The 19338-nt window shown below is 44.4% G+C and overlaps 1 protein-coding gene across 1 annotated transcript in view; it reads right to left on the bottom strand.

Moving 5' to 3' along the window:
* The window catches only part of MSH5 (MUTS-homolog 5), a 498728-nt gene that overhangs the window by 454503 nt on the left and 24887 nt on the right, over nt 1–19338 (bottom strand). The window lies entirely within an intron of this gene.

Raw genomic sequence — 19338 nt, 5'->3', positions numbered from 1 at the left:
TTACTAACGAGACCCTCTTCATGCAAGCGGAGCATCAACACAGACTAAGATCGGAAAAAAAACACAGAATTGACGAAGGCCAAAGAAAGCTCCATGGTCTAATTCTGTCTGAGGGAATCTGTCTCAGCTCCACATTATTCAAGCCCCTACGCTCCTGCGACAAGTCTGCAACCAAGAGCTTTTGCTTGAGCGTCGATCCAGTCTCAGCTTACGAGCTGGCTGCGTGGCGTTGGAGGGCTTTGACCGTATGTGCGTCAGGGAAGCAGATCAAGAACTATTACGGGCCAACCAGACCCGTAGCCAAATAGCGGGAGATATGATGAAGTGACGAAGCATATATTTACAGGCTCCCCATAACCTCCGTAATCCTGCCCGCGCATCGCTCATCCACGAATCATCAAAGGCCTCCCGTCATACTATCACTGGTTCCGTCGTAGACCACGGGTAGCGCCAACCAAATCTGTCCATCGTGTGGAGGTCACGTACGCCTTTATTGTTACAGAGAATCACAATCCAAAAAAAAACATACGTGAATTTCCTTCTCTTCTCTCTCTAGCTTCAACAAGCCCCATCTCCCTAGATCGATCTAGATGCCACATGTCATCATCATAGGGCCTTCCTAATGCAACATTTCACCCCTCTCTTGGGATGCTTTAAAATCCTTTGCCCCTAGGCACATTCCTTGCATTAGGCCCTTAGCCTTAGATCCACCTAGTCTGGTGCTATCAACCCTCACCTAGGACCTTGACATTAATTCCCTCCCGATCATTTACATGAAGCGCAAATAAATATATTACAAATATATATCCTTTAAGGGAAATGTCGACTGATTCTTCCGAGGTCATGCTACCTCGGCTAGAGCGTAACATTTTTGACCCTCTGATTCAAAAATTTCGGGTACCAGCCTATATCAAGAAGAATCATAAGGGCAAAAAACAGCTGGTTTTTATTGATGGTGTGGTTTCATCACTGCATCAGTTTTTACAGCAGAACAATTTGAAGTTGGAGGATGCTGTGTTTGACTCTCCTCTAGCTTGATATGTAACTTTTTACTTGGCTACCTCATGACTTTTGCTCTGAGGTTTTACTTGTAAAACTTTTTTCTTGTACTTATTGGTGGGTTTTTACCTCTTTTGAGGTTTCCCACACAGAAATATAAAGATTTCACTTTTAAAAAAAAGTGTGTGTGGGGGGTGTGTGTGTGTGTAGTGTGTGGGGTGAAATTGGAAGCACGCCATATTGCTTCCTCTTCCTGCCCCCGTTGCTCTCATCACCATGAGACACTTCCCCATTTGTTATGGTCTTGCCCGCACTCTCGAATACTGATCACTCATGTCTCTCATTTGCTACGGCTCCGGTTTCCCTCTATCAGATTCGGGAAACTCTTCTGGATGTTTGGATGCTTCTCACCTCAGATGTCTCCATTCCTCCTTTTCCTTCACTGGGCTCGCTTTTGGGTACTATGGACTATTTGGACACAGAGATTGCATTTTAGAATGGGACAACAGTTTCCTCAGGCATATGCTTTCTTCAGATTGTCCATCAAGCAATCTTTATATGATAGTTATGCTGCGAGGGACTTGGATGCTACTAGCCTTGAAGTGTTTTCTCACTGTTTTTGAGTTCTTTCATTAGGCTCTCCTTTGGAGTCTAATGTCATGTACATTGATTTCATGCTAATTTTATAGTTACTGGTTTCACAAAAAAAAAAGTGTGTGTGTGTAGTGTGTGTGTGTGTAGTGTGGACTGTGTGTGTGTGTGTGTGTGGTGTGAGGAAAACACAGCACTCCAATGAATACTCTCCAATCTGAGTGATGATGCGAGAGAAGCAGGATGAGGAGACCATTTGATGTGAGAGAGTACTTGCTTCCAATCCTGAATCAAGGAATTAGAAAATGGACAACCAGGGATTTTACCTTGAAATTTTCCAAGTACTACTTCCGATGGATCTACTTCCTCTCCCCTTGCTGTTCAACAACCCATCAGAGCTTACAATCTTATGAAAATGGGTATTCGGTTCATTGATGACGTTGTAGATATGCAAGGAAATATTCTCCTTTTTCCAGCAGCATGTAGACAATACAACCTGGCAATGCATCATAGACCTATTTGGAAAGCTATTGCTGATCTCCTACTTCCTCTGGTTCCGATTCCGACATTGAATGGCAGTGACAGGCTTCAAGATTGGCACCTTCAGTCTTCAAGTTCAAGCATTTCTTCTAAGCCTTTGCAGTCATTGACATCTATACAGGCTTATAGATTAATTTTACCTCCTCCTTGGATTGCCCATCATGCTAATTCTTTATGGCATCTGAACAAATCATCAGCCTGGTGGAAAGGAAGATTGCAAATGATATGGAAGTTGAAAATGCCATTGAAGCAAAGACTATTCTTATGGAGATGTATTGTTGGTATTCTCCCAGTGGGAGTGAAATTGGCTAAACGACGAATAGCTTCACCTCTCTGTCCAAGATGTCACCTTGCATCGGAGAGTATTCCGCATCTATTGTGGTTTTGTTCATATTCCAGAGACCTTCTAGATAGAATCTCCTATTTTTTATCTCTCAGATTTCCAGCACACAGATTCTACAGGTTTTTCTGGATGTATGGCAAACTATCAGCTTCTTTGTCACAGTATTCCCTCTTCTTCCACTGGATCAGATACTGGGCCTTATGGACCCTCTGGCTGCAGCGCATCCAAGCATATCTGAATTCTCCTCTTCAGCATCCTTATGAGTTTTTCAGAGCCTCATTAAGGCAGTCTTTATATGATGCCTTACATGAGGAAGATTTGGATGTTTCTTGTATTCAACTTTTCTTTTACTGTTTCTGATGGATAGGGCTGTAGTTCTATTTTGAGCACGGCCTGGATGTAAATGAATGTTTTATAATATAAGTATCTTGGTTTTACAAAAAAAAAAAGTGTGTGTGTGGTGTGATGTGTGGTTTGAATATAATCAACATCCAATTTCATGTGTTGGCAAGAAAGATCACTATGCTCAAGACATTTTTTCAACAAGAGCAGCCTTGGTCCATTATGTTGGCTTTTTTGTGTGGACGGATGACCACAAATGCTTATGGACATTGGCTAGTTGATCCATCGGAAGTAGTACTGGGAAAATTTCAAGGTAAAATATCTGGTTGTCCATTTTCTAATTCCTTGATACAGGACTGGAAGCAAGTACTCTCGCACATCAAATGGTCTCCCCTTCCTACTTCTACAGATTCCTCACTCAGAATGGAAAGTATTCATTGGAGTGCTGTGTTCTCCTCTCCCCTTGCAGCTCAATGACCCATCAGAGCTTATAATCTTATGAAAATGGGTATCCGTTTCATTGATGATGTAGTAGATATGCAAGGAAATATCCTCACTTTTCCAGTAGCATGTCGACAATACAATCTGGGGATGCATCATAGACCTATATGGAAAGCTATTGCTGATCTCTTACTCCCTCTGGTTCCGATACCGACATTGAATGTCAGAGATAGGCTTCAAGATTGGCACCTTCAGTCTTCAAATACAAGCATCTCCTCTAAGCCTTTGCATTTATTGACTTCTATACAGGCTTATCGATTGATATTACCTCCTCCTTGGATTGCCCATCATGCTAATTCTCTATGGCATTTGAACAAGTCATTAGCCTGGTGGAAGGGAAAATTGCAATTGATATGGAAGTTGAAAATGCCATTGAAGCAACGTCTATTTTTATGGAGATGTATTGTTGGTATTCTTCCCGTAGGGGTGAAATTGGCTCAAAGACGGATAGCTTCACCTCTTTGTCCAAGATGTCACCTTACTTCTGAGAGTATTCCGCATCTACTGTGGTCTTGTTCACATTCCAGAAACCTTCTAGATAGAATCTCCTATTTCTTATCTCTCAGATTTCCAGCACACAGGTTCTACAAGTTTTTCTGGATGTATGGCAAACTATCAGCATCTCTGTCACAGTATTCTCTTTTCTTCCACTGGATCAGATACTGGGCCTTATGGACCCTCTGGTTGCAGCGTAATCAAGCATATCTAAATTCTCCCCTTCAGCATCCATATGAGTTCTTCCGAGCCTCATTGCGGCAATCATTATATGATGCCTTACATGAGGAAGATTTGGATGTCTCTTGTATTCAACTTTTCTTTTACTGCTTCTGATGCATAGGGCTTTGGCTCTCTTTTGAGCATTGCCCAGATGTAAATGAAAGTTTCGTAATATAAGTATCTTGGTTTCACAAAAAAAAAAGTGTGTGGTGTGATGGATAGGGCTTTAGCTCTCTTTTGAGCACTGCCTCGATGTAAATGAATGTTTCATAATATAAGTATCTTGGTTTCACAAAAAAAAAAGTGTGTGTGTGTGATGTGTCTGCAAGCAGGTGTGTGTGTGTGTAGTGGTGTGGGGTGTGAGAGAGAGAGAGCAAGCTGAGCGCCCCGCCAAGTCCTTTTTGCAGGCCCCCCTTCCGTCCGTACGCTAGTACGGTGGCTGTACGGTCTCCGTACAACCGTACCAGGGCCTACGGCAAATTCGCCATCCCTGCGTGGACCTGGGTGCAGGCCTGCTTGCTTTCTCCGACCTCTACCTCTTTTGTGTGCATGTACGTCTTCGTCAGTCTTTCCGTACCACTGCAGTTTTCAGCGTTCTGTCAACCTTTCCGTACAGCCCAGTCTCTTCCGTACAGTTTCTGCTGGATATTTCCATACAGCCTAACTTCGTCCGTACAGCCCGTTGGTGTTCGCCCAGCTCTTGCTCGCTTGCTTTAGCTGCTGCCAACCGCTCCTTCTTGCCATTTGCTTTCTTCCCCGTTGCTGTGTATCACCCGTCCATAACTATGCATAAACCCTGCTGCCCTTTCTTGCTTCATCAATTCTGCCCTGCTCACCTTCATGGAGGACCATATTAAAAGCTACTCTCGGAAGGACTTGTCCCGGGAACCTAAAAGACAGCAATTCGAATTCTCTACCTCAGCCTCTGAAGATGCTCACTATGTTTTCGATATGCTCAAGGATGAATTTCACCACAGCCGGAAGGAGTGGGCCAAACCTCCCCCGGCCCTTAAGTACAAGCTGAAGCTGCCCTCATTGGTTACTCCTCTCCGGAAGTTCTCTCAGCAAGCAGTTATCATTTTCTTCCCTGGGAAGTTACCTTCTGCAAATGATGTGGCTTAGTGGGTTCCTTTACAAGTGATCGCTCTCCGAGGTCTCGGGGAAGACGCACTGGTCTTTGATGTTGGGGATGGAGGTTTACTTTCTACATCCAAGGATGGCATTCTTCTTGAGGTTGCCTTTCAGCCAGTCAGGATTGCTGGTTTTGTGGACCTTGGAGCGGGCTTGCAGTGGTACTTAGACCCCGACCCTCTACTCTTGGCCTTGGGATCCTGGAGGTTGCGGTTATATGGAGGTACACCTATCAGGTGCTTGCAGTGGGACCCAGGAGAGTGGGAATGGATAGATCATGGGCATCGAGAGAGGGGGATTCCCTTCTTTCGTTTCACCGTTGGTAATGCCAGGAGGTTTCAGCTGAACAGTAGGGGTTGGATTCCCTCCAGAGCCCCCCATTGGGAAAGCTTCTTCATCTCCGCAAACTTGCGTAGAAATTTCTGGAGGAGGCTCTGGAAATCCCTCAGAAATAGAAAGATCACTCTTTTCTTTTGGCTTTCTATTCATGGAGGGATTGCAGTGAACCTGTGGAGATCACGATTTGGGGCTGATCCCACTTGTCCTCGATGCCATTCTGCAGAGGAGTCAGTGCGACATTGCCTTTGGGACTGCAGTCAGGCGAGGACTGTTTGGAAAGGGGTTGCTGTCACCACAATGTCAATATCCTAAGTCAAAGTATAGTTGACCATTTATTTGATCATAATTAAAGAGTTTTATATGTGATAATTATGGTCAAAGAGTTATTTTAAATGGCAAAGGATTGACTACGGTCAAAGATACTTGACTTTAGTCAAGTAAACCTGACTTCGGTCAAGGAGACTTGGTTTATTACGAAGAGGGTTAACTACGGTTAACCAGAGAACTACAGAGCTAACTACGGTCAGAGAGTGTTGACTTCGGTCAACAAGACTTAGCATGCCAAGAGGGTTAACCCCGGTTAACCAAGATGTGCCAACTTCGGTTGGAGAGACTTGGCTATAATTAAGGCGCCTCGACCTTTGGTCAAAGCTCTTTAATTATAATCAAGAGTGTTGACTCCGGTCAACCAGAGAATATATATATATTTATTTGTATATATATTTGTTTAGATGTGCACATGTGTTCAGTGGGGACGCCCACCGTGACTAGAATTAGTCCACAGTGTGTTATTTGCATGCAAAGCGCTAACAATTAATGGGTGCGATGGTGGTGCGCTTTAATTAATTGTTGCAGGTACTAGGAAGAATTATTTTTCCTAAGCGTAACGGGAGCCTGACAAGCATCTAGGAGGCGGTTCGTGTGACCGAGAGCTTTGAAGACTCTAGAATGGCCCTTAGTGGCATGTAATAGGACTTAGTTTAGATTTTAGACAAGTGGCATGTTGCCAATTTGAATTGAGCTTGAAGCTCTTGTAAAAAAAGTGGATTATTCACGTTTTGAAGAAGGGAGGTTTCTAGACAGCTCTACGCTGAACTTCTGTAACAGATTTTCTCTCATGAATAAAGACCTTCGGGGGGGTCCAGTCCGACGTTTTGTCCTGGGCCCTAGTGCATCTTCAGAGAGAGGGAGTGAGGGAGAGCTTATGAAAGCATAATTTCTGTCGTTTATGAGTGCGAGTCGGTTATATTGGTATCAGAGCAAGATCTGCTCTTTTTCTCAAAGGAGCACGGTTTGAGAATTGCAAGAGTGGATTGGTGTACTTTAATAGCCCACGAAGGCCACAAAGTGCTTGACGGATAATATCTGGGTCGCATAATTTATGTGTGTACGCAGTGCACGTGCGACGCAGAACAGGCTGAGAGTATCGTGAAGGTTGACGTAAATCATGAGCTAGTGCAAGGATTAACCTTGTTGGCGAGTGACAAGCGACGCCCTGAAGAAGTCATGCGCTAGGCGGCCCGACCAAATCCTGCAAATTGTTTGACGGGAAACAGTGTCGAAGATATCTTCACGCGGGTACATTCCGTTGTCAAATGGAAGAATTTCCAACGGGATTTGTGTGTATCTCAAAGAGGTGGTCTTGACTCTCCAGAAGGCTGGCTGACGTACCTTCACGCAGAGATGCAAAAGCCGCGACGCGTGATCCTCTCGACGGAAATCTTTGCCAAAGTTTGCAGAAGTGACGTGGCACAGGTGTACACGTGGCGCTGACGTGGCAGGCTTAACTGACAGATGACGTGGCAGCCAGCAGGTCCAGCTGACGTGGCAACCACACGTGCGAGGTGATGTGGCAACCAGGTGGCATGCACGTGCTGATGCTGATGTGGCAGATCAGCAGTGGGCCTGATGACGTGGCAGTCCATGCTGGCAGACAGCTCAGCAGATGACGTGGCACTGACACGTGGTAGGTGCTGATGTGACAGGGCTGACAGAAAGCTGATGTGGCAGATGCTGACGTGGCACTGACATGTGGCAAACCAGTGGTTAAATTAACTCTGGTTAGTTAATTCTGGTCAGAGGTCTAGTTAACTTGACCCAACCAGACCAGTCTGGTCACTGTAACCAGACTGTGACCAGTCCAGTTAGTCCAGTTGCAAGCTAACCAGACCAGAACCAGTCAGTCTGGTTAGAGTAACTAGCCAGTTACTCCATCTGGTTACTGTTCTTTTCTCAAAAAAAAAAAAAAAAGAGACTGTTTCTGCTAGTAATTTTCACTTATCTGTCAGACTTTTACTGTCAGAAAAGCAGCAGAAAAGCAGAGATCAGAGATTTGCAGAAAAAGAGTATGCATGCCTTTGAGCAGTGAAAAGAGGGAAAAACAGATGCCTTTTGAAGCCATCTGCAGCAGCCAGAAAAGGGCAATATAGTTGTTGATGCTTTGACAACTGTGTGGGTTTATGCCTCAAATTGATAGCCAGTACCGGCATAGATTGTGAATGCAAAACACCTCTTGTTGAGGTATTTTTCTGTTGGAAAAGCAAAGGTAGTTGTGCATCAGTTACCTACACGGTGTGAGAAATTTGCAGATCTCAGAATATGGATCAATCACCTATCCAGCAGGATTCACAAGATAGGGATGTACATCCAAGACAGAGAAGTGTGCCGCAACCTCAACAAGAATTTGAACAGATGGTACGCACTCGTATACAAGAGCTGGAAAATCTCAAAAGGGATCCAAGGGCTCAGCATTTGTTTCAAGCAGAAGCTATGCCTAATCCAGTATATGACGTGCCAATGCCAGAGGCACACTCTCGTGTACAGTCTGAGAAAGAGAGATCTCATAGGAGACGGTCCCATAGCAGAAAGAGATCGAGATATCATCATAACCGATCTCCTAGTCCATCACCGTCTACCTCGAGTTCGACTTCTGTGTCTTCTTCTTCCTTATCAGATAAACCATCCAGGAAAAGAAGAAAACACAAGAAGTCTAGAAAGAGAAAGAGACCAAGGAATTTAAAGAGGGAGGAAAATCTGTCAAGTTTATGACCTACAATGGACAGTATGGTCATACAGATAAAGCATTGCAGTTCATCAGACAGTTTGATGCTGCATTTGGTACAGAAAAATTTTCAGAATCCTCCAAGTTAAGAATGGTCAGTTTGCACTTGACAGCAACAGCTAGTGCATGGTGGAGTGCACAGACCACAGATGGGTCAGCCCCAAGGAAGTGGAAGGACTTCAAGAAAGCCTTCTACCAGCAGTTTATGCCTAAACAGTTTAGAGACCATGTTCTTCAAGACTGGGACAGCTTGCATATGGATGCAGGAGACACAGTGGATGGGTACAACCAAAAGTTTTGGAATGCTTATTTGTAGGTTGCACCTTTCAAAAAGATCTCCAAAGGCACCCAAATGAGAAAGTACAGAGCAGGTCTCACTCCAAGAATTCAGGCAGTAGTGAATGCTTTGGGGGCAAAGAATATTCAAGACCTTATGCATTCAGCTTCAGTAGCGAGTCTTGTGCCGCTACAAGATCCATCTACAGTGCCATCCTTGCATGCACGACGTGCTGATAAAAAGAAAACTGATTTTCCAAAATCAGAAAAGAAAGAGTACCCCAAGGCTGAAAAGAAAGGGTTTCAGCCTCAAAAGCTGAGGGGTACTCAGTTTTCAAAGACTTATAAGGGCAAATCTCTATTCACCCCTGAACAGATAGCGGAATTCCGTAGAGGTGGGAAATGCTTCGGGTGCGGTAAAGAGGGGCATGTGGCTGCCCAGTGCCCAGAAAAGCCTTCAACTTCGAAGGGAAAAGAGGCAGAGAAGCCACGAGGACCGCAAAAACCAATGGCGGGGGGAATTCCTCACATACTGGGTCATGCTTTGAACCCAGAAGAACGAGAATTGCTGCTATCATGGGGCAAAGTTAGAGACCAGTAAGCGCTAATTTTATTTGATCCAGGGGCTACTGATAATTTCATATCAGAGGATCTAGCCCTAAGGCTGGGAATAAAAATGGAGGAGTTGGGCAGGGCTTTGGATGCCGATCAGATGTTCTGTGGGAATCCTGTGCCAGTTACTCCCTTGATAGGGAAGCTCCGTCTTCATGTTCAGAGTTATGTGGATCAGGAAGACTTCTTCATTTCTCCATTGAAACATCATGATGTCATCTTGGGAATGCCTTGGTTTCATCGCAAGGCAGTGAAGTTGACTCTTCCTGAAAGAGTGCTGGAGTTTGTGCATAGGGGGAAAAATCAGCGTTTAATTGCCAGGAATAAAGGGGACACTATCCCCATTGTATCTGATGTTACATGTGGTAAAGCAATAAAGTCTGCAATTTCTGCGTACATGGTTTTTATAAAAGAAAAAGAGAATGATAGGCATGCTGAAATGAATGATGCAGACAAAGATAAGTTTCAGTTTCTTATAAACTTTAAAGATTGCTTTTCTGATACTTTACCAGGGGAGTTACCCCAAGAGAGACCAGAAGATCATTAGATAGAGTTAATGCCTGGTAGTGAGCTACCAAACAGACCACCTTATAGAGTCAGTGCGACTCAGAGAGAGGAGATTATGGCTCAGGTACAGGACTTGCTGTCCAAGGGGTTGATTCAGCCCAGTTCGTCTCCTTTTTGTTCCCCTGTACTGTTAGTACAAAAGAAAGATGGTTCATTCCGTATGTGCGTCGATTATCGCGCACTGAACAAAATGACCATCAAGAATAGATTCCCTATTCCCCGCACATTGATGATGTCCTGGATCAATTAAATGGAGCTTCAGTTTTCAGCAGGATAGACTTAAAGAGTGGCTATCACCAAGTGAGGATACAGCCTCAGGATGTGCACAAGACAGCATTTCGCACTACATTCGGGTTGTATGAATACTTAGTGATGCCTTTTGGGTTGACAAATGCTCCAGCCACATTCAATAGAATGATGGATCGCATCTTCCGGAAGTACAGACATTTTACGGGTACTTTCTTTGATGATATCTTAGTTTTTTCTAAGACAGAAGAAGACAGAGAACATCTTGCTATAGTGTTTCAAGAGCTGAGAAATCATCAGCTCTATGCAAACAGCAAGAAAAGTGAATTCTTCTTGGAAGAAATCCACTATCTGGGGCATATAATATCCAAGAATGGGATACAAATGGATCTAGCGAAGATCCGTGCCATTCGAGAATGGCCAGAGCTGAAAACTGTACATGAAGTTCGAAGTTTCCTAGGCAAGTTGACTACAGAGCCTATTCTGGTAGTCCCGGATCTTTATCAGTCTTTTGATGTTGATTGCGATGCTTGTGGAGAATGTGTTGGGGCTGCATTGCATCAGAATGGCCATGTAGTAGCCTATGAAAGCAGGAGACTTCGAGATGCAGAAAGATATCTAGGAATCTATGAGAAAGAGTTATTGGCTGTAATTCATGCCATCCATACATGGAAGCACTATCTTTTGGGTGTAGATTTTACTGTCAAGACAGATCACCAAAGTATTTTACTGTCAAGACAGTTCACCAAAGTCTGAGATACTTTTTGACTCAGACCAAGCTTTCCGAGAAGCATATGAAATGGGCAAACATGCTGTCAATGTATCATTTTCAGATTGTCCATACTCCATGAATTCGGAACAGAGTGGCAGATGCCTTGTCCCGAAGACCCAGGTCAATAATGTGACAATTGCTTATCATCAGGACCTGGAAGGCATGAGGGAGCAATATGCTCATGATTCAGATTTTGGTGAAATTTTGCAGCAAATGCAAGAGGGGCAATCCACCAATCACTATTCCCTGAAAGATGGGTATTTAATGAAAGATGATTGCCTATGCATCACCCAGGAGATGAGGAAAAAGATTTTGGGGGAATGCCATGCACCTCCCTATGCTGGACATAGAGGAATTACAGCAACAACTCTAGCACTAGAGAGGTATTTCTTTTGGCCAGGGATGCGGAAAGATATACATCAGTGTGTTACTAAATGCCTTACGTGTCAGAAAGTGAAGTATGATAGACGGAAGGCACCTGGCCTACTTATGCCTCTTCCCGTGCCTCAGGCACCATGGGAAAGTATTACAATGGACTTTATTTTTGATTTGCCGAGATCAAAGTCAGGGAATGATGGGATTTGGACTATCATTGATAGATTCAGCAAGCAAGCTCATTTCATTCCGGTTCGCAAAACCATAAAGGCAGATCATATGGCTAAGCTTTTCATGGCACAAATTTTTAAACATCATGGTATGCCTAAGTCCATTGTTAGTGATCGAGATCCCAGAATGACCAGTCTATTCTGGAGAGCTTTATTTGATAACATGGGGACGAATCTGAATTTTTCTTCTTCTTTCCATCCCCAGACAGATGGTCAAAGTGAAGTAGCAAATTCTACAATTTTGGATATGCTGAAATGCTACGTGGGTGACCAAAGTTCAGACTGGGAAAAGTACCTACCGTTAGTAGAGTTTGCTTACAATAATACAGTCCATAGCTCTACAGGGAAAGCCCCTTTTGAGGTCATATATGGGAAGGTGATTTTGCCACCTATATTGAGGACCAAAGATGAAATATTTGCAGCTGATCAGTTTGTGAGAGACCTCCAGACAGCTTACAGCCAAGTCCGGACAGCAATTGAAAAGTCTCAAGAGAAACATAAAAGAGCAGCAGATAAGCATAGGAGACAGTTGGATCTCAAGGAAGGGGATTGGGTACTTTTGAGGTTTGAAAAAGCTAGGCTCCGCAAGTTTAAAGGCAAACAGAAAGTGTATGCAAAGTTATCTCCCAGATACTATGGCCCTTTCAGGGTTACACAAAGAATAAGTGAGGTTGCATACAGATTAGCATTGCCAGAGCATTGGAGGATTCACAATGCATTCCATGTGAGTCTTCTAAAGAAATTCCAGGGACCAGAGCCTACAGAACCAGTATCAAAAGATCCACCAGAAGTGGATGAGCTGGAGGAAGTCCTTCAGCCAGAGCAAATTATGTACCATACTGTACATAAAGGCCCTCAGAGTAAGCAATTTTACAGGTATCTTGTAAAATTCAAGAATTATACGGCATTAGATGCCAAGTGGATGGACGAAGACATGTTATCTGACCATCCACAACTTTTGGATGTTTACAAGGAAGCTTTTCAGTTGAGGTCAACTGAATAGAAGCCGAGGGGATGTCACCACAATGTAAACATCCTAAGTCAAAGTACAGTTGACCATTTATTTGATCATAATTAAAGAGTTTTATATGTGATAATTATGGTCAAAGAGTTATTTTAAATGGCAAAGGATTGACTACGGTCAAAGATACTTGACTTTAGTCAAGTAAACCTGACTTCGGTCAAGGAGACTTGGTTTATTACCAAGTGGGTTAATTGCGGTTAACCAGAGAACTACAGAGCTGACTACGGTCAGAGAGTGTTGACTTCGATCAACAAGACTTGGCATGCGCCAAGAGGGTTAACCCCGGTCAACCAAGATGTGCCAACTTCGGTTGGAGAGACTTGGCTATAATTAAGGCGCCTCGACCTTTGGTCAAAGCTCTTTAATTATAATCAAGAGTGTTGACTCCGGTCAACCAGAGAATATATATTTATTTATTTGTATATATATTTGTTTAGATGTGCACATGTGTTCAGTGGGGACGCCCACCGTGACTAGAATTAGTCCACAGTGTGTTATTTGCATGCAAAGCGCTAACAATTAATGGGTGCCATGGTGGTGCGCTTTAATTAATTGTTGCAGGTACTAGGAAGAATTATTTTTCCTAAGCGTAACGGGAGCCTGACAAGCATCTAGGAGGCGGTTCGTGTGACCGAGAGCTTTGAAGACTCTAGAATGGCCCTTAGTGGCATGTAATAGGACTTAGTTTAGATTTTAGACAAGTGGCATGTTGCCAATTTGAATTGAGCTTGAAGCTCTTGTAAAAAAAGTGGATTATTCACGTTTTGAAGAAGGGAGGTTTCCCGACAGCTCTACGCTGAACTTCTGTAACAGATTTTCTCTCATGAATAAAGACCTTCGGGGGGGTCCAGCCCGACGTTTTGTCTTGGGCCCTAGTGCATCTTCAGAGAGAGGGAGTGAGGGAGAGCTTATGAAAGCATAATTTCTGTCGTTTATGAGTGCGAGTCGGTTATAGTTGCTCAGATACTCAGCATCTTTCACACTTCCCCTTTCTTCATGACTTGGGGCTAGGTCGCATGGTTATCTCTTACCGGGCCCCAGGTGTTTTATGAGGGTGAGCCTTCTTCTTGGGCACTCTCGGTCCGCCGGCAGGTGATAGAGCCCTGCTCTCTATAGGATGTACCACTTACTCCCTTCAGAGCTTCTCATGTTTTAGTGGACACCTCTTGGGAGATTTTGGCTAGCATTTCCTCATGGCACATTTGGAGAGCCAGATGTACTGAGGCCTTGGATGGCACCCAGATACACCCATTACAGGTGTTCACAGGTATTTGGTCTGACACGGTTCACACTTTGATAGCCATATGGGCTAGCATGCAGGGCCCTTCACGGGCAGCCTCTTCTAGAAGGACTATATTTCTTCGAGTTTGGAGAGGTTCTCCCTTTTTCTCGGAGGTTTCTACCAGATTGAGATGGCACTATCAGCCTCAAAGAAAGCTGGGCATAGAGGACATATCTGGTGGCATCTGACCTGGGATGTCGTATAAGGAGCATGCATATCTGTGCCAAATCTTTGGGTCCATGATGGAAATGGGCCGTTTCCCCTCTGATAGGAGTCCCCATCCGATAGTCGGGTCCCGCCCTCGAAAGAATCCAACCACCTCATCAATCCTGTGGGTGAGAAAAATCCACTTCTTACGTCGTGTCATCCGCCGTGAGATGCGATGCACCTCAGGTGTCCCAGGGCCTGCTCGCATGTGAGGTGAGCTCTCATCTCTTTACATTCATCATCGCACCTAGGGTTCTGAGACATCTTCCCAATTGGGGCATGTGTGGGTCGAGTCGTAGGGAAAGATATGATGGCAACCTCGTGTACCACTGAAGCCAAAGTCGCTGCAACCTAAGCAAGATCTACCTCAGCTCCATGTAGGGTCAGAAGCTCTCGAGCTAAGTGACTCATATAAACTGGATCGAGAGTCCGGTCAAAGTGAACATGGGTCCGAGTGGGCGCATGAAGGACTCTCTCTATGGCTGGCCTGGCAGTGGAAATACAAAAATTCAGGTATGAGTGATCAGCACGAAGTGGGGGGGAGAGAGAGAGAGAGAGAGAGATGTATTAACGTCTTCAGAAAGCCTCACAGGCCTATGAGACAAAGTACAATCACAAATGGCAGAAATCTATGCCTGTCTTTGGGCTGCATCTATCTCTGGCTCAGGTGGGATCAAGGGCTGATCTATCTCAGAGGGTCTCTCTATGCCTTCGCATCTCCATCAAGTAGAGACTGATGCAAACCTGGTCCTGGAAATTAATACCCTCCTGGTACAAGTAGTGGTATCGACCTCAAATCTCATAGTATGCTGGGCATCTGCATAAAGAGTGCTCCTCTATCTCCACCTCCCCCAAGGTTCACAGTCTACATATCCCGCTTGGTACCCCATCCCGCTAGGGAAAGACCAAACCCTGTGGATGTATGTCATTGTCTAGAAGAAAGCATCAATCTGGAGAGGTGTCATGGCGAACTCTGCCTGTATAATCTGGTGAGGGACTAAGGGCTTACTCCGGATCATTCGGGAGCCCACGATCACCTGTAGTCGCTCAAACCTCTTCCAATCTGTTGCCGAGAGGTCACCTCCCCAAAAGGGTGCCGCATACATAGCTGTTGGCCTCACCAATGTATCAAAGAGCCATCCTTTCGTATGGGGGTCCTAGGGTGTGCCTGAAAGCACTGTCGCTCTAGGTGGGCTAGAGCCCCCTGCCCACATGTGAGTCATGCCTTGGCTGCGTGGACAATCCTGAAGATCGGCCCAGAGAAAACTGCCCCAAGGTATGTGTAGGACTGCACAATCTCTACAGGCTCATCCCATTGTCACCCACAGTGACACTCGATTCAAAACTGACTCTGGTGACGGTCTAGAACCACTTCGGGTCTTTGATATGTGCTTGGATGCACCATTTTCCCAGGGTTACCTATCTGTCCATCGGCAACAAATACGTCCTCCTAGATGTTTACCAATTCTATCTTCAGGTTGGATGAATTTGCCTTCGTAGCATCTGATTTGACTTTCTTCAAGCCATTTGAATCTGAACACACCTTATTGCATCAGCAGTACTTGGCAGAATGTCCTAGTTTGCCACAATTGAAACATGTTTTGTGCTTCTTGTTGGTTCCTACTTTCACACACCTCCACCCTCATCTAGCTTTGTCTTGCTCGGTCTTCCTTTTCCATTCTCTTTCGCCAAAAGGCCTTGTCTCCGGATGATTTGTGAAACTTCTTATCTCAAGCCCCCCCTATAAAAGCAACAAAACCAAGTCTTTCAACAAGCCTGAGAGCAACCTTTGTCCAGCGATCATGGTCCTCACCAATCCTTTGTAGCTTTAGGCAAGCATGCCCAACACTAATCTGGAAATCCGATATAATTCCATTTTTTGACCAAGTGCAATGAGTTGATCTCTGACTACTTTAGCATTCGTGATGTAGTCTTGCATCGAATCTCCCTCGTCCATCTTCATGTTTTAAAGGTTGGTCTCAAGGTTCACTATTCGGGCTTCATTGTTCATCTTGAACGTCTCCTTACATACCTTTCACACCTCTACCAACATTTCGTCCAGTTGCATATATGGAAGACAATGTCCACATAGTGCCGATGATGATCACTAGGGTCTTTGCATCTGGTACTACCCCAATCTTGCATTGCAAAATGGATCTGCTGTAGTGATCACCACTCCAACGACGTTCTTGATGTCTTAGCAATTTGCCAACCTTTGAGGATCAAGTGACTCCAAACCTTCATCTTCCACATTGGATAGTTGAACCTCTTGAGCTTGCCAATCTCCCTACGATGGGCATCCGGCTATCCATCTTGAGGTGAACCTTTTGAGTTGACAAACTTTAGGAAATTGACTGAACCATTGAACTCCAGAGAAACTCCTTTGTTTAGCATTGAAGTAGACTTTGAAAGCTTTCAACAACAACTCTCCAAGGCCATGCTACAAGCAGGCCGTGCTGCCATGTTGGAGAAATGAGATTCGCTCCACAACCATCCAAACTAACCCAAACAATATGTCGCAAAAACTCATTATCACTTCAAGGGATGACTCATAGGATGAAATCTTATCGATTCATAGTTTTACATTAACCGGTTTCTGAAAACAATGATACAATGTACACGAATTCTCATGCTGATCACACCAAAATGCTGATAAAAAAGAACAGAAGAACGATACAATTCACACAAATTCTCAATTGCCGATCACACCAAAGGTGCTTCTTGATTACACACACCTATAGAGGATCTTCAATCCTATTCAAACAAGGCCGAACTATTACAGCAACCCTTCGGGGGCGACACTGTGCCTCCAGTGAGGCTTAGTAGTCCTTGTGCTTGCTTGTCTTACAGCTCCCGACTGCTACAACTTGCCTTGCAAGTTGTGATTGCTTCATCTCTTTCATAGCTCGCGACTCCCTGAGTTCGATTTGCTACTCATTCCCTGAGTGACTTCACTAAACAAAAGCCCAAACTTTTCGTTCGGCTAAGAGTGTGAACTCCTAGAGTTATGACTAGCCGCACATTTTGTGAGTGACTCCCTATGCTCTCTCCATGACCCTTAGTCTCAAACTAGATTCTTAGTGCTGGAATGCATGCAAAACTCTCGCTATAGTTATGGATGACTCCTACCTTCTAGAATGGATTCTATGAATCCTACACATCCACTCGACCTCTGTTCAATGGAGGCTCGATGATGGATACAACGCTCGTTCGAACCTTGTTCATCAAATGCTTTGAATCAATGACAAGGCATCTATTGCCGATTGAACCTAGTTCAATGTTTGTTCCAATCAAATTCATCTACACGCTGATCAATAATGTGGCATATGCTGCCAATTGAATCCAGTTCGGTGTTGGTAATTTGTCTTTGCACTGAAGACCAATTACCCATTCAAACCTTGGCTTTGGCATTCCTCTAAAGAGCAAACATGAATCATCACTAGCCTCTCGTCCTTCTCATTTGCAGGCTCACACGTGAGGCAGTGATTTCCAATAGGGACTTCGTCTTCCCATCTGGAATGACGACAAACTTCTTATTACTGGGCTCAGAGACGACATTGCCATAATCCTAGACGCCTCCCTCATGAATCTATGATGCTTTCGAAAACCCTTGGAGCACTTTTGCCTTGCAGCAAGTCAACTTGCACAAACCAACTGGATTTTGGGTTTGTGATGCAGACACACCAAGATGGGAAGCAAAGCTTGCTTTCATATGGATAGGGAGAAGCCCTACCTATAGACATTGGGATGCTATGTAGGCATGAATATCAACCCCACACAACAGATGCTCCAGTATTGAAGAACGTGTCAAGAGAAAGCTATTTTATTGGAGCTCCACCTCATTGGATTTAGGCTCCAAAAGCCCTTGTGGTGAACCAAGTTTTATTAATCTTGCCTAGTACATCAACTCTTGTTCGTGCTTTCGTGCTCATGTATGAGCCAACTCGGCGGATAGACCTCCAGTGCAAAGCCTTGCTAGGAAAACTGGTTGCTAGAAGAATTCTGGAAGGATTTCTTCACTTAGTAGGTTCATATGTGCACTCCCTAGAGAAGTGATGATTGTGCCCAGTACACAGTTGCCCACATCAGACTTCCCTCCTCTCCTCAATTCGCAACGATCATCAAAGCTTGGCAATAACTTAGCCGTCCCCTCACATAAGTTCCTCAAACTCAAGATGAGAAAGACAAACAACCCATCAGGTGGAGTGAACTCTTTGTTGATGACTTAGAACATCCACTAGGCTACATGGCATACATGAAAAGGCCTAGATGGGAGACGGGATATATCTCCATTGCCAAAACATTAGGCGATCCCTCAAGACCTACGAGGCACTCGCAAATGCACCCTACGAATTGACATAGTTGTACCCCTCAACCGGCTTAAAGGAATAGACAGATCGTACTCAGGGCCCATAGGTTCATTGAACCAAGTGCCTTATTGGGAATGAGTGTCCCTTTACAAGTTATTTGTATTATTTGGAACCAAGGAGAAGAGACACTTCTCTATGAGGTTGCAGGATTGGAGACTAGTTAGACTGACAAAGCAGGATTCATTTGAGGATGCTATTTGACACACAATCAGAGGGTCAGATTCAACGATGGGAATGGTGAATAGATCCCCATCCTTTGTTTATTGTGGCTCTATAGTCGTCGTTCACTCTAGCACCTACCATCGAACCTTGGACAGTGGCATTGGATTGATGCAACAGCCCCTTATAGGACACTATTCTTCTTTGACTATATAGCCCAAAATGCCAAATGAGGCCAGCCTTAGTGCTTACAGTGGTATCCGACCCAGAGAGCCCATTGGGAGACTTACAATGTCTTTTTGCCCATGCAAACACATTTTTGGAGCCGCCTTTCCAGATGCTTCTAGAAGAGATAGATCTCCATGTACTTTATAGCTCTTCTAGCACGTGCACACACTTTTTTTGTGAAAGCCATTTGTCATTATATTACAAGGACAATCCCAAAGAACGGGACAACTAGTTACAAAAGATTAGAAGATATCATTATATGACAAGAAGGCAGGATAGTCAAGATCCCATGCATGAAGGCAATCATAAAATGATTGCCCTAAAGATGCCTGGAAGTACTCATACTTAGTTGAGGAGGGATCACCAAAGGTTTGATGATTATGGTCCTTCCATAGAGTCCAAGCACCGGGGAAACGAGCCTAAAGC

This window comes from Dipteris shenzhenensis, chromosome 13 (assembly GCF_047967505.1).
Source record: "Dipteris shenzhenensis isolate YYH24624 ecotype China chromosome 13, Dip_SZ_1.0, whole genome shotgun sequence".
Taxonomy (NCBI): Eukaryota; Viridiplantae; Streptophyta; class Polypodiopsida; order Gleicheniales; family Dipteridaceae; genus Dipteris; species Dipteris shenzhenensis.
The sequence above is the reverse complement of the archived record's forward strand: the minus strand, read 5'-3'. Positions and strand labels throughout refer to the sequence as shown.